The following is a 13,637-nucleotide window of genomic DNA, read 5'->3' as shown; positions in this document are numbered from 1 at the left end:
ACCTCTTCACTTCACATATTGGAAAATGGAGGCTCAGAGAAGAGAAATGACTTCCCCAATCCACTCAGAGTTTGCCCAGAGCCTGGACTTGGCAAACTCTTCTCCTTGTGCCTGGGAAGAAAGTGAAGGGGAAAGCAGGGTGAGAGAATGCTCCCTTTGTCTGCCCTCTAGCTTCCCAAAGCAACCCCTCAGCAGGAGCAGCCCCCCCTCTCTCTTGATTTCCTGGAAAGTTATCAGCAATCCTGTGGCTGCCAGTGGCCCAGAGGGAGCTGGGGGATGGAGCAAGCATTGCAGGATGCTGGAAAAGGAAGCTTTTTCTCTTCTGTACCCAGAAGAACAACCCCAAGGGGAGAACAACTCCCTATTAATAACTAGCTCTTATTTAGGCACATAGGTTTTTTTGAATTAATATTATTGTTCACAGAGCACATTTATATCCATAATCTTAATTGGTCTAATTCTTACTGCCTTTGGAAAAGGTCTTGGAGACATGATTATTCCCATTTTGTAGTTGAGAAATTGAAGACCTACAAAGACAGTTGATTTGCTTTAGGTTTCACAGTCAGTGTCAGAGATGGGAACAGGGCTTGATCTCCTGACTCCTGGCCCAATGTTCCTTCTACTTCTCCTTGCTTCCTGCAGGGTCTACCTTTAGGCATCTCCTAGGAGAAACCTCATTATAATACGGTATTTTGGTGTTCAAGTAACTAAACCCTTTGGATGCAGCCCAAGGCAGAGCCATCTTATACCCTGAATTTGTCTCTGTGGCAAACAGTAGTGTCAGAACACGGTTCATGATTAGCCATGGTCTTCGTTCTGTTGACATCATCTCTGAGAAAATGAGTATGTGGATGGGGAAAACGATATTGAATCCCGGTATAAGATTTTTGTCTTTAAAATTATTGCTGGGATCATGGGGAATAGACTGTCACGACAGTCCTTAACTGCGCTGTGCTTGCAAATCACTAACCTGATAACTTGCCCAATCCCCGTTTCAGAAAGGTTTGTTCTAGCGGAGACTGAAATTCTTTATTTGGAACTTGACACATCCCAGACCCATAAGAACTCAGCATGACAAGATATGCAGCTACATCCATCATTACTCAGCCCTAAGCAGGCAAGAATGCAGGGCAAGGCTTTGATGGGCAAAAGTCAGGGACCCCAGGTACGTCCCGATTGTGTGTGTGACTCGTGTGATGTTTGGAAAGCCACTCTTCTGTTAGGAAGCTCAGTTGCTTCAACTGTCACATGTTGAGATTGGATTAATCAATATGCTGCTAACTTTGAAAGCCACTTGATTCTTTTTTCTGAGAATGCTGTGGGAACCTAGGATGTAGAAATGGTAAAACAGGTAAGGCTAAGGACTTGGAGCCCCTTCGTTTAATCCACTTGTGTTGCCATGTGACATCTGCATGGACGATATCAGTGTGGAAATGACTGGATAATTTCCCAAAGCCCTTTTAGTCCCCAACACTGGCATTCCGAGGACCAGTAATATTGTGGATAGATTGAACAGCCGAGGGCTTGCAGTGAGCCCAGAATTCAGGTTCCAGAACTGGGCAGACAGGGGAAGGGGTTATAATGGCGTCACGAAGAGTAGAATTTGGGGTGGAGGGCAGCATGATAACAGTTGTTACCCTTCACAGGTGCACAGCACTTTTTAGTTTTTGTGCATCAGTTATAAGTGTTTGCGCATCAGTTGTCTCTTTCGGGCTTGCCCAGCACTGTATATTCAGATATTTACACGATGACCATTCATAAGGAGACAGTGGTATGACCCATACTGTGGTCGTGCTCGGAATAGAAGGAGGATCCATTCGATCCTCAAGAAGCTCGTCTTCTGATGAAGGAAAAGGCATGTAAACATATCATTGCAATTGCAAAACTGAAAGCCTCTTAGAGAGGTGCGTGCAAATGTTGAGGAGAGAAGAGAAAGAAACGATTCACTTCTCCTGGGGAGGGGAAGAGGCATACTTAGGGTGCGGCTCTGCAGGTGGCCCTCCCTAGGGGGTTAATCAACGTCATTCTACCTGCTCAGTCCCGGCTACCTGAGAAAGCCAGCGGGGGAGAGGGGAAGGGTTTGGGGAACCCGGCCAGCGGGGAGCAAACAGAGGTGAAGCTGTGAAGGTAGATTCACTGGGAAGGGCTTTGCGTGCCATGCAGAGAGTTCGGACCCCGTGGCAATGAGCTCCTAGTTTTCCAGTTGAGGAGACAGGCCCTCAGGCGCCTGAAGCTTCGCTGACGCCACAGGCTGCGGAAGTAAACTGCAAGGCCGGCCCAGCCGGCGTCCTGCCGCTCTTCCTGCTACCCTGGGCTGCCTTCAGCAGGCCTGAGCCGGGCAGGCCCCGGTGGGAGAGGCCTCCGGGCTGCTGATCCGGCTCAGTGGCGCAGGCCCCGGCGGGGAATGGAAGTGGGTGGGGTGAGGCGGTGGAGGAGAGGAGGGGCCTGACAACAAGGGCGACATTCAAGGCCTGCACCGCAGGCGGCCGAGGAGAATGGAAAGCTACAGCCTGTCGGAGCGTCCAGCCTTGGCAAGGCGGCCGGGGCCTTATAAGGAAATGTTGTTCTCTCCCAGCCAGAGGCGCTGGGACGGAGCCCTGTGCCCACAGGACAGAGCTGCCCTTGTGGGAGTAGGCCGGGGTGCCACCCGCCCTCGGCTGTGAGTGGGAGCTCTCAGTGGGCCGCTTCTGCAGGCTCAGCGTTCCCTCTCAGCCCCCGCCGGCCTGCAGCCTCCACCCGCTCCGTGCCCTCCCACTCCCCGGTGCCCCGGGCTGATTGGAGGAAAGGAAACAAAACAAAACAAAACAAAGACTTGGCCAGATTTCAGGCCTCAGTGCTGTTTGATACCGAATTACCCCGAAAACAGGCTCAAGTCAGATTCCCTCTCCTGTCCCCGCAGGGAGCACGAGGGAAGGGATGGCTCTGTGCCCTCCGTCCCTGCCCTGCGCCCGGTCTCTTCCCTGTGACCACAGGACTCCCAGCGCTGGGCCCTGTGGGCGCAGAGAGCCGGGGAGGAGGAGGCCTGGTGCTGGTGCTGAGGAAGGGCAGAGCCACGGGCGCGTTCGTCGGAGCAGGGCGACTCTTCGGGCTCCTCGCCAGTGCCCGGCAGGCCAGAGGGCCTGGGAGACTCGGGGGGGCGTAGAGGAAGAACACAGCCAGCCCACAAAGCAACGGAGAGGGCTCCCTGGGAGAGGGCGGCCGGCATGAGTCAGCTCCTGGAAGGAGCCCCTCTCCATAGCTGCGCCACCGCCGTGAGGAGTGAGTTAAAGCTCCCTCGATCCCTAAGGGAGCTCCCTGAACCTGGGATTGGGGGTGGAAGCAGAAAAGATGCTTAGCGCGGCCTTTTGCTTTGCCTATTCATAGCCTCACAGGCACATGAAACCCTGGAGCTACCAGGAAACAGGTCAGCCAGCTCAGCTCTCTACCTAAAGCTAACGTGGCAGAACTTCAGGAGGCCTGTGCTCTCCCCGTGCCCACGAACGTGGTCCCTCCGGCCAGTCCCTCCGGTATCTACAGGTGACCTTGCATGTCAGCCATCACGAGCCCCCTGAGGGCACTCTCCAGGGCCGAGCCATGAGAGGCACACGGGGAACAAAATGCCAAGGAGAAAGTTACGAACACTGAGAAAAACACCCAAAAAATGCTCTTAAGAGTTGAGAGAGAGGGACATTCCTCTTGAATAGGTGACCAGAGCAGTGGACAGTAATGGCCCGGGGGGAAGAGAAAACATTTGAGGTGCAGAAGGGCTCGGAGCTCAAGAAGTGACGTTCTGAAAGCTCGGAGAGTAGGGGAGATGGTTTCTGGGGGGTGCTGGCACAGGTAGGTGGGGGGACGGGACGGCATGGGGCTGGCTTGGTACATGGAGGGACGGTCTTGGCTGCTGTAGAGAGCTGGGAGAGGGGAGCTTTGTCGCCATCCAGGTTAGCACCAGACTTTGGAGGCCCTGAGTGTCAGAGGGAAGAAGAGGCTCAAGTGAAAGACAGCCGGGAGCCATGGAAGGCTCTTGAGCATCAGAGAGGCTGGGTTTTCGGCAGTGTGATCCGGTAGCGCGTGCAGGAAGAGGCATCTTTCTCCCCACTTCAGTCAAGTCAGGAAAGTGCTCCTTCCCCAGGCAGAGCTCCGGGTGGGCCACATTCCCCTTCCTGGGGTCTGGAGGCCTGGCTCTCCAGACGGCCACCCAGACCCCAGGATTTCGAGGGCCGCTGGATTTTCGAGGTGCCTTTTGAACAAGCAGTGACGTTTCCCCCAGGAGAGGGCTAGGACTGGCTGCTTTGCTTCATTTCTCTTTTCGAATTGAGGCTTTTGTACACAGGTTGCTCTGTTCAGATGGGGTTAAGAAACCTCATCTTCAGTCCTTTTCAGCAAGAAGTGATTAAAAAGCACCCAGGGTTGAAAGGCAAAGACACAGCGATGCCATCTCATCTCAGAGAGCCTGTCCTTTGCTGGGCACCCACTGATCACACACTGGCGCTTGTCTCGCTGCTGATGGCAGACGGGCGGCCTCCTCCATTTTCCCTCTATTGCTTCCTTCTCTTCCTTTCGAGGCCCGTCCCCATCGTGGCACCACCGAGGAGAGAAAAGGAGGCCCTTTGCAGAGGAGAGCAGGGCTGACCCCTTGCCCGTGGGGAACCCGGAGGGGCTCTCGGGCAGAGCAGCGAGCTCGCTCGGTGTTCCAGCCCTGGGTTCCGTGGTCCACTGCCCGGGATAGCTGCCTCTGCATCAGGCTTGGGAAGAACTTGAGCTTGATCCTCACACCTGGTTCCTGCCTCGTGGCCTTGAGGGCAGAAACTGAGGAGTTGTTGTTGTGAATCTCAGTAGCACATCTTGCTTCCCATCAACTTTTTCTTCCCCCTCAATGCAGGCACTGACCCTTAGGGTCATGGAGACCCAGTTTCAGTCCTCCTGCAGTAGGCAGGGTTCAGCTTGAATTTGCATTAGATGAAAATGAATTTATCTCTTCCCTTTCAAGGGCACATGTGAGTATTTTATGGTGAGATATTGTCTTAACTCTACAGAGTGAATTCCAAATAATAATAAGCTCAGACGGTGGCTAAGGTCCTATTATGTGATATCTTCTTGGAGCACCTCAATATTTATTGCCACCTCTTAAATTGCCTACTAACCTCAGCCTCCATTTCAGGGAAATGTCACTGGCAAATCTCTGCAGATTTTCATTTTGTTTAATTTTACCTAACTGTTCATTCCTTATTCACCCATTTATTTGAGTTGGTAATGAGTAGTTCAAAAAAAATAGAAAAGCAGAAAGGGAATGCAGTAAAAGTCTCCCTCTTACCCTTTCTTCAGTTTCCTCTTGTCCTCCCCCAAAGCAGCCTGTGTTACCATCTGCTTGTGTATCCTCCTCCTCTGTGATGATTTTATGGAAACCGTTATCAAGGACTTTCCTCATCCAGTAGATATAGGTTCAGATTCAGAAAGATGCAAGCTTGTTCAAACAAAAGTTTCTAGGGGCAGTTGCTCTCCCAGGTTTGCCTTCCCGGGATGCTGATCCCTGATTCTGGATGTCGGAGAGCCTCACCTGATCCAGGTGTCTATAGAGCAATCCCTGATGTCCTAAAGGACTTTATCATGGTGTGCTGAGGATGCCTGAGAGCAGCCTCTTGAATGAGATTTAAATACCACCCCCTGCGTGATCTTATAGAAAATGAATCGTACAGAGACTGTACAGTGAGTTCTGTTGCCAAATTAGGAAAGATGTGGTATCCAGGTGGCTAGGGTTGAGGGAAGAGTCCCTGAGGGGTTAACATCCTCTTCTCTGGGGCAGAATTCTCTGGTTCCTCATGGTTTGAACTGGACTGAAATGCCCATCACTTGTTCTAGACTTCTACTTACTGACCACAGAGGAATCGATGCCTGCTCACCCTGGGAATGGAAGCTCCACTATCGCTGCAGCAACTCACCCATCTCATGGGAGCACTTCCTTGCCCACCCATCACACGGGAGCACCGCTGGCTCACTGATCGTGCAGGGGCACCATCTTGTTCAGCGATGGTGTTGGAGCTGCCTTTCCTCAGCGAGAATCAGGATTCATCAGTCCTGGCAGCTCTGGTCTCTGCATACTGGTTGCTGGGAAGGTTTTGAAAGACTCTTTGGTGGGAAGACTTCCTGATCCGAGTCCAAACTGAAAATGGATACTCCATTTGCAAAACAGTGACACTTCCAGTGGGGTATCATCAAACATCTCCCAAGCAACAGCAGCCTGGAACATTATTGTTTAACCACTTCTTGCTCAACATTGTGTGGGTTTCACTTACAGAAGGATCTACGTGGTAAGTGAGGTAGGAGCAGGTCAGCACAAACAGAACTATAAATATCTTGATAGAGACAGGTGTATGAAATCGAACTCGGTGGGGAAAACAGACGTAGATAAACAGCTGGATAAGAACACAGGCTTGAACCTACTGAAATACTAAGATGATATAAAAGATAATATTAAAGAAAAGTTACCTGTGGTTCTTTTATTTTTTGCAACAATTTTTATTTTCCACAGTCCCTTTAATCTTGTCCATGTACAGTGCACATTTTTACATAGCTGCAATCCTATCACATATACTATTCAGTCTGTGTTTTTGCTTAATATTAAAAGCACTTACCATATTGCACCAACCTTTATTTTATGGCTGCAGAAATGCCATTGTGGTGATTCACAATACATTTCTTGTTTTTACCTATTGTTTCCATTTTATGTCTCCAGCTGCTTAGTGTTGCGGATAATTTGGCAAAGAACATCTTAGGATCCTTTGTGCTTTTGTTGATTTCCTTCAGATCAATTTCATGGAAGGAGATGCTTTGGCCAAAGAGTATGGACAGCCTTATGAGGGGTAGCATTCCCTCTGGCACAAGGCTAACTGTCGGGCAGAGCTCTGAGCCTCATACCGATCTTTTTTTTTCAAAGATTTATTTATTATTTATTTATTTATTTTTGGCTGCGTCGGGTCTTAGTTGTGGCACGCGGGATCCTCATTGAGGCACGAGGGATCTTTCGTTGTGGCGTGCGGGCTTCTCTCTTGTTGTGGCGGTGGGTTTTCTCTTCTCTAGTTGTGGCGTGCAGACTCCAGGGTGCCTGGGCTCTGTAGTTGTGGTACACGGGTTCCAGAGCGCGTGGGCTCTGTAGTTGGCAGCACGCAGGCTCTCTAGTTGAGGCGCGTGAGCTCAGTAGTTGTGGCACGCGGGCTTAGTTGTCCCGCGGCCTGTGGGATCTTAGTTCCCTGACCAGGGATCGAACCTGTGTCCCTTGCATTGTAAGGTGGATTCTTTACCACTGGACCACCAGGGAAGTCCCTCATACTAATCTTATTGGCCTGCCGCTCTAAGCCAGCAAATAGCATGTCACTGGTAACTGAGCAGAAGAACAGAGGTTTATTAGGCCCTGAGGGAGACCTGTTACTGCACAAGTTCTCTACTTTTGACAGCAGAGTATATATGGGTGCCATTCCAGGGGTCTGCTTTATTTGCAAAGGTTGTTCATCTGTGGTTGCCATATAAGGGCCTCTGAACCAACCATTGTTTGGGAGCAAAAGCAAACCAGTGCTGAGATCCCAGCTCTTGTACTGTGGCTGCAGGGCGAGGGCTGCGTGGGGTATAGAGGTGCAAGTCACTGCATTCTTGGTGCAAGGACACGGTGGGCCTCATCAGTGGCACTGACCAGGGGCACGGCCCTTGGGGCAGATGTCCAATTATGTTCAACCCAGATGTCAGCCGAGGCCCTTGGAGATTTTCTTAAACTTGACCCCAACCTCAATGCCAAGCCTCGTGGGAGCCTCAAATCCATCGCCCTACTTGCGCGAGTGCCCACAGTGTATGACGTCACACCTCGCTCAGCCTCCATGCCCGCCCGCTGGAGTGTGTTATTCAGTTCTGCCCCACATCGGTTCCAGGAGCAAAGCCTGGTTCCTTCCCTGGTCTTCACAAAAATCCCCTTGCACCCAGGCCTTTGTGAATTTGGTAACTTTACTGAAGATGGAGGGTCATGGGGAGGAGTCTCCTCGTGGACTGGGCAGCCTTTTTTTCTCTTTAGCGCCGCCCGTCTCTCTTTGTCAACCTCGTGACCCCTGGGCAACACACAGCTGATTCCCTGCTGTCTTCTTCAGAACAGTTCTCCCACATTCAGGCTCCTTCTGTGCCATCCAGGGAAATACATGTCACTCCCTGAAAGGGATTCTGCTGGATAAGATTTCTCTGTCCATTGTCAGTACCATGGCCTTGCAGGAAGCTGGCAAGTGTGGAGTTTTATTTTGTTTTGTTTTTTAAAATGAAATAAAACTTCACACAGGGAAGAGGTGTTTGCAGGGCACTTTATAGATATCATCTAATTCAGGTCTCCCAGTGACCTTGACAGGTGATCAATTGGACAGGCATTCTTATCCTGACTTAGAGGTGTGGAAACTGTGGCAAGGAGAGGGGAAAGACCTGTCTTAGGCCACTCAGTTGACTATCTGATGAGCTGAAACTGGAAGCCAGATCTCCCCTGGGCTCAGTGAGTGGTCCTTTTTCACATCATGCTGCCCAGCCATCTGTTTGGGCGCCTCATGGAGCTTTAACCATGGCAGGCATCGATAAATGCCCATTGACCGTACCATCGCCTTGTGCCTGCCTTTAAAGAGTGCAGAGGGAAGGACGTATGAATAAATCGAGGGACTTCTTATTACCCCAGTACCAACTTAGTTAAAACCAGGTGTGATAGACCAAATATGGTATGTACATACAAAGGAATATTACTTAGCCACAAAAAGGAGTGAAGTGCTGACATCATGCTACAACATGGCTAGACCTCAAACACACGATACTAAGTGAAAGAAGCAAGACCCAAAAGGCCACATATTCAAAGATTCCATTTATACAAAGGGTCCAGAAAAGGCAAATCCATAGAGACAGGAAACTGGTGGTTGCCATTCTGGGCCGGGGTGTGTGTGTGTGTGTGGAATTGATGACTGAATAGGTATGAGGTTTGCTCTGGGGGCGGTGAAAATATCTTGGAACTAGATGGAGGTGATGGTTGCACCATACTGTGAATCTACTAAATGCCACTCAGTTGTAGACTTTCATTTGATGTTATGTGGCTTTTACTTCAATTTTCAAAAAAAGGAAAACCAAGCCAGCAAATAAAAGCCAGGTGTGAATTTCATCTCCCCGTCTTCTGCTCTCTACTTCCTTGCCTGGTTCCATGTCGTGATATTCCCTCCCTGCACGAGGAATGAACATGCAGACACAATTCTCAATTCTGTCATTTATCAGCTGTGTGGCCTTGAATAGTTTATGCCTCTCTCTGGACCTCAGCCTCCCGATCTCCAAGATGAGGAGAATGACTCAGATTTTACCCAAAGTGCCTCCTGGGTCAGCTTCTGGGATCTGGAGGGAAGAAAGGGGATGAAATTCACTGAGGGGAGGGAGGCATCCTCTGAGTTTCTTTTGAACCTTTCTCTTCTCAGCTAGTGGAGTGCGGTGACTTTCAATTTCCTCTGTCCTCGGGCACCAGGGAAAGAGTCACAGAGATAACAGCCTTGGCCCCTGACCTGGCTGGCACCGCTGGGGCTCCCACCATGCTTCATTGAGCAACGTGAGCCCCTCGGTAATCCTGTTAAGCCGCTGGGGCTGTGAGTCATTTCCATACCACCCAAGCACCTTTCTGTCCCGAGGAGGAGAGGCGCTCCAGCCAGAACGTTAAGATTTGACCTGCAGCAACATTCTAAACATAAATTGGAGCTTTTAACTGGGCTGTGACTTGGAAACCCATCATGCCCAAATTAGTGTTTAGAAGAGCTCAAGCTGTGCTCATTTGTTTACTTATGACCCCTTTTCTGAGCCTCTGTGACATCCCAAGCCCTGTGCTAAGCTTCAGGAAGACACAGCTATATCTGAGCCTCTGTCTTCAAGAAATTCAAGGACCTCTGGGAGAGACAGACTTGTAAACAGGGGGGAAATGTAGCAGTACAAAGGCAGGGGAAAAAAATGTAAAATAGGACAGGGAGCAGTCCAGAGGAGAGAAGCATTACCTCTGGGGGTGGAGGGAGGGCTGGGGTGGAAGGTCAAGGAAAGTCTTTACAGATGCGGGGACACCTAGGCTGGGTTTTGAAGGAAGGATGAGGCGGGCTTCCCTGTTCCAGTGGGGCTCCAAGGGAGCGTGATGTTTAAAGCGGTGCCTGAGCGGGGAGACGTGTTTTGTCACTGTCCGTGTTTAGAATTGCCAGTGCAAGGTGCCAATAAAAAGAAGGCTACATTTTAGTTGGTTTTATTACTGATTTTAAATTCCTACAAACAGTGCACCCCCTTATTGCCTAGTCTGAGCCAGATTGCTCTTTCCCTCACTACTACCAGGCATACAAGGTTGGGAAGGGCATTCAAAACAGTGGGAACAGAATGTACCCAAAGCCCAGAAGTATGAAACTTGAGAATATATTAGTGGAATGGCAAGCAATTTGGTAGGATGGGACATGGCGTATTTGGAGAAGGAGACCTGGAGATGAACTGAAAATGAGGCCTCTTTCCTTGCGGGCCCAAGTTACTGTATTACGTCTGGGTTTTATCCTAGAAGGCAATGGGGAGCCACAGACGGTTGTAAGCAGGAGCACGATATAATCGCCTCTTTTGTTGATGTAGCACTTTGACAGCTGATAGGATAGGATGGAAATGAGGATGGAGGAAGGAGACTGGTTGGGAAGCCCTTGCTGTCATCTGGGAGAGAAGATGAGGATTATATCAAAGCTGGGTCCCGAGGGGAGAAGCAGAAGATGGGCTCTAGGGATACGTAGAACCTCAACTCCAAAGGCTTAGAGTCTGATTGGAGGTGTGGATGGGAGAACGAAGGTCTAAATGATGACTCCGACTTCTCTTCCCATGCAAATGTCAGAGTTGGAGGGATGTTCAGGACCACCCACTCAACTGCTGTGGGCCAAGGAAGCTCTTGAGTCATTGGTGGAGTCAGTGGGAATCCCTGTCTCTAAAGCCCCTGTTGCAGGGCTCTCTTCCACTGTGGCAGCCCTCCTGTTGCCTTGAATCTGCCCTCCACCCACCTCTGCTGGCTGAGCAGTGCACTGGACAGGCCTGCGTTCCCGCCCAGATGCTGCCCACAGGACAGAGTGACCTCCAGGAAGACCCTCCCTTCTTTGAGTCTCTGTCTTCCCATCCCCCAACGAAAGGCCTGCAAATGTGTGGTGTCTCCATTTTTTTTCTCTTGCTTTCTGGTTTTTGAGTTTTTATTTCGCTACATTCCGTGGCCATTTCCTCTTGCTTTACATTAAGCTCGCTTCACTCATTTATACTCTCTGCTTGGACCTGTGGGCATTTGTGCCTGGGAGTCCCTGGGCTGGATCGCCTCCCAAGCCTCTCCGTCTTATCTCTAGCAATCTGGGCTTGTCCGGGTAGAGGATATGGTTTTCCAGAGCTGGACCTCCTCTCTGGCTCAGAAAGGCTACCTCCTTCTCTTCTGTGGCTCCCCCTGGGTTCTCTACCCTCAGAGCAAAGTCACCGAATGCAGGTGGTGTGGATCTGTAACTGTGTCTGCTGGGCCCAGCGTAGCTCTGACCAAGCTTGCTCAGGAGGAAACAGCTTTGGGGCCTGTGATCTGTGAAGACAGGGCCCTCGGTGTGGATGAGCCCAGCTTGCCTGCTCTCTTGGGGCGTCACAGTCTCTTGGGTCAGGTGCCTTAGAGGCAGATCTCAAGGAGAGAAAGTGGCTCAGGTGGGCTTCCTCATCTAACCTTCTTCCTCCCCCTTCCTGCCCCTCCCTTCCCAAGTGGCAGGAGACTCAGAATGCAGGGAGGGTGAGGGTTCCCAGAGGCCCTGGGGCCACCCTGGCAGCCAATGCAGGATCACTTCTTCGGCTTTCCTGTCCTCTAGTCTCTTAGCCTCACTTGAACACTTCATATACTTCATGTGTGCCTGTTTGGGGCATCTTGTCCTGTCCTCGTTTAGAACTGTCTTCCAGATGAAACTGCCTTCTTGTAACTCCCAGTGACTGGTCCTCTTAGAACGTACCAGATCCCTCTCTGGCAAGATCGTCTTTTGAATGTATGAAAAAAAGGATTTTATATTCTACTCCCATCCAACTCCTTTCTCTTCTGCAGGTTATCACACCTCTTATGTCATGTAGTTGCCATACTCTTGGAATGTGGTGCTTCCATAAGGCAAAGATTCCAGATATGGGTTAAATAACTTCTGAAACAAACAAACCAGAAATGCCAGTGGCCTAACACAAAGGAAGTGTACTTCTCCATATATAACTGGTCCTGGTCAGTGGGTGGTCTTCTTCCACACGGTGATTCAGGGTTCCAGGTCCCTGCTAACTTGGATCTCCATCATCCCCTCCCCACTGCCAGGGACAGAAAGGGAGGGTGGAGAGGGCACAGAGACCCCCCCTGGAAGGGCATCTCTAGCCCTCCACTCTCATTCCATTGGTGAGAGCCAGTCACGTGGTCTCACCTCATACTCACATGAACTGGGAACTACAGTCCCCAGCTGGTCTGCTGTCCCTTGGAGACAAATTTATGAGGGGGAGTGGGAAGGTGGGGGACACCTGGAGGGCAGCAGGCCACCTTGGCCACACCTGAGTCACTCTCCTGCCTCTCACTTCTGAGCACCCAGCTTGGGGGACATGTTAGAGGCTGAGAATGGGACCCCCTCTTGTTTCTAATTGGTAAACAGTGTTTTCCTGAACTTCAGTTCTGCAAACACCACTTTGGAGACTTTGGGTGTATTTGCATAACACCTGTACTGTAATTGACATAATATTCTCTTTAAATCGATTCACTTTTTAATTTAGTTTCACCTGAATAATATATCCAGGAAATCATGGTTTTGATGTGCTAATTATATTTTTCCTAATATACTCTGAAATAAATTTATAGTTACTCCAGTAAAAATACTTGCACATATACCACCCCAAATATTTGCATACACAGGTAGTATGCATTGCACATTTGGGGAAATATGATGATTGAGTCTGTATAAAACCCTCCATGATCTAGCCCTAGACTTTCTCTCTGACCTCATGTTCTGCCCCTTCCCACAACCCTCCATGTCCACAGATTTTTTTAGTTCCTCAAACCTGCCAAGCTCATTCCTACCTCAGGGCCTTTGCACCGTCTGCTATCTCTGTAAGGAGCACTCCCCCCACCACCCTCACATCTGCACATGTCTGACTCTTTCTAGATATTAAAGTATTAGCTCAGATGGCTCTTCCACAGGGAAACACCTAGTCTAGCTGCCTCACACCCTAGTCCACTCCACCCTTCAAAGTCACTCCTTGTGTCAGGCCCTTCAAAGCACTTTTCAAGATCTGACATACTCTGTTTATTTGTTTGCTGATTGATTTACTGTTTCTCTGTGCCCAGTAACATGTAGACTCTGTAAATGCAGGGATTTTTTTTCTATTCTATTAACCCCGCTTTCCCAGCACTTAGCACTGGGCCTGACACATAATACATGCTCCATAAATATTTGTTACATGAATAAAAACTGTAGAAAATAGACACATAGGTCACTAGTCAAATGAGATCTAAAATACAATTTTATCAACTGCTTGGCAATCCCTGATATGCATCTTGTCAACTGCTGGAGAAGGCAGCTTGGAGGTGAGGCCACCATGACGTCTCCAATTCCATCCCTGCAATTCACAGGTGTGCT

At 49.9% G+C, this 13,637-nt stretch overlaps 1 long non-coding RNA gene across 1 annotated transcript; it reads left to right on the top strand.

The window, feature by feature from the left end:
• The first annotated feature begins 2,591 nt into the window (after positions 1-2,591).
• LOC132364719 (uncharacterized) lies at positions 2,592-6,464 on the top strand. Its single transcript, XR_009502895.1, has 2 exons — positions 2,592-3,258; positions 5,839-6,464. It is a non-coding gene; the product is annotated as an uncharacterized LOC132364719 (long non-coding RNA).
• Positions 6,465-13,637: the final 7,173 nt, after the last annotated feature.

The sequence above is a fragment of the Balaenoptera ricei genome, chromosome 4 (assembly GCF_028023285.1).
Source record: "Balaenoptera ricei isolate mBalRic1 chromosome 4, mBalRic1.hap2, whole genome shotgun sequence".
NCBI lineage: Eukaryota > Metazoa > Chordata > Mammalia > Artiodactyla > Balaenopteridae > Balaenoptera > Balaenoptera ricei.
The sequence above is the reverse complement of the archived record's forward strand: the minus strand, read 5'-3'. Positions and strand labels throughout refer to the sequence as shown.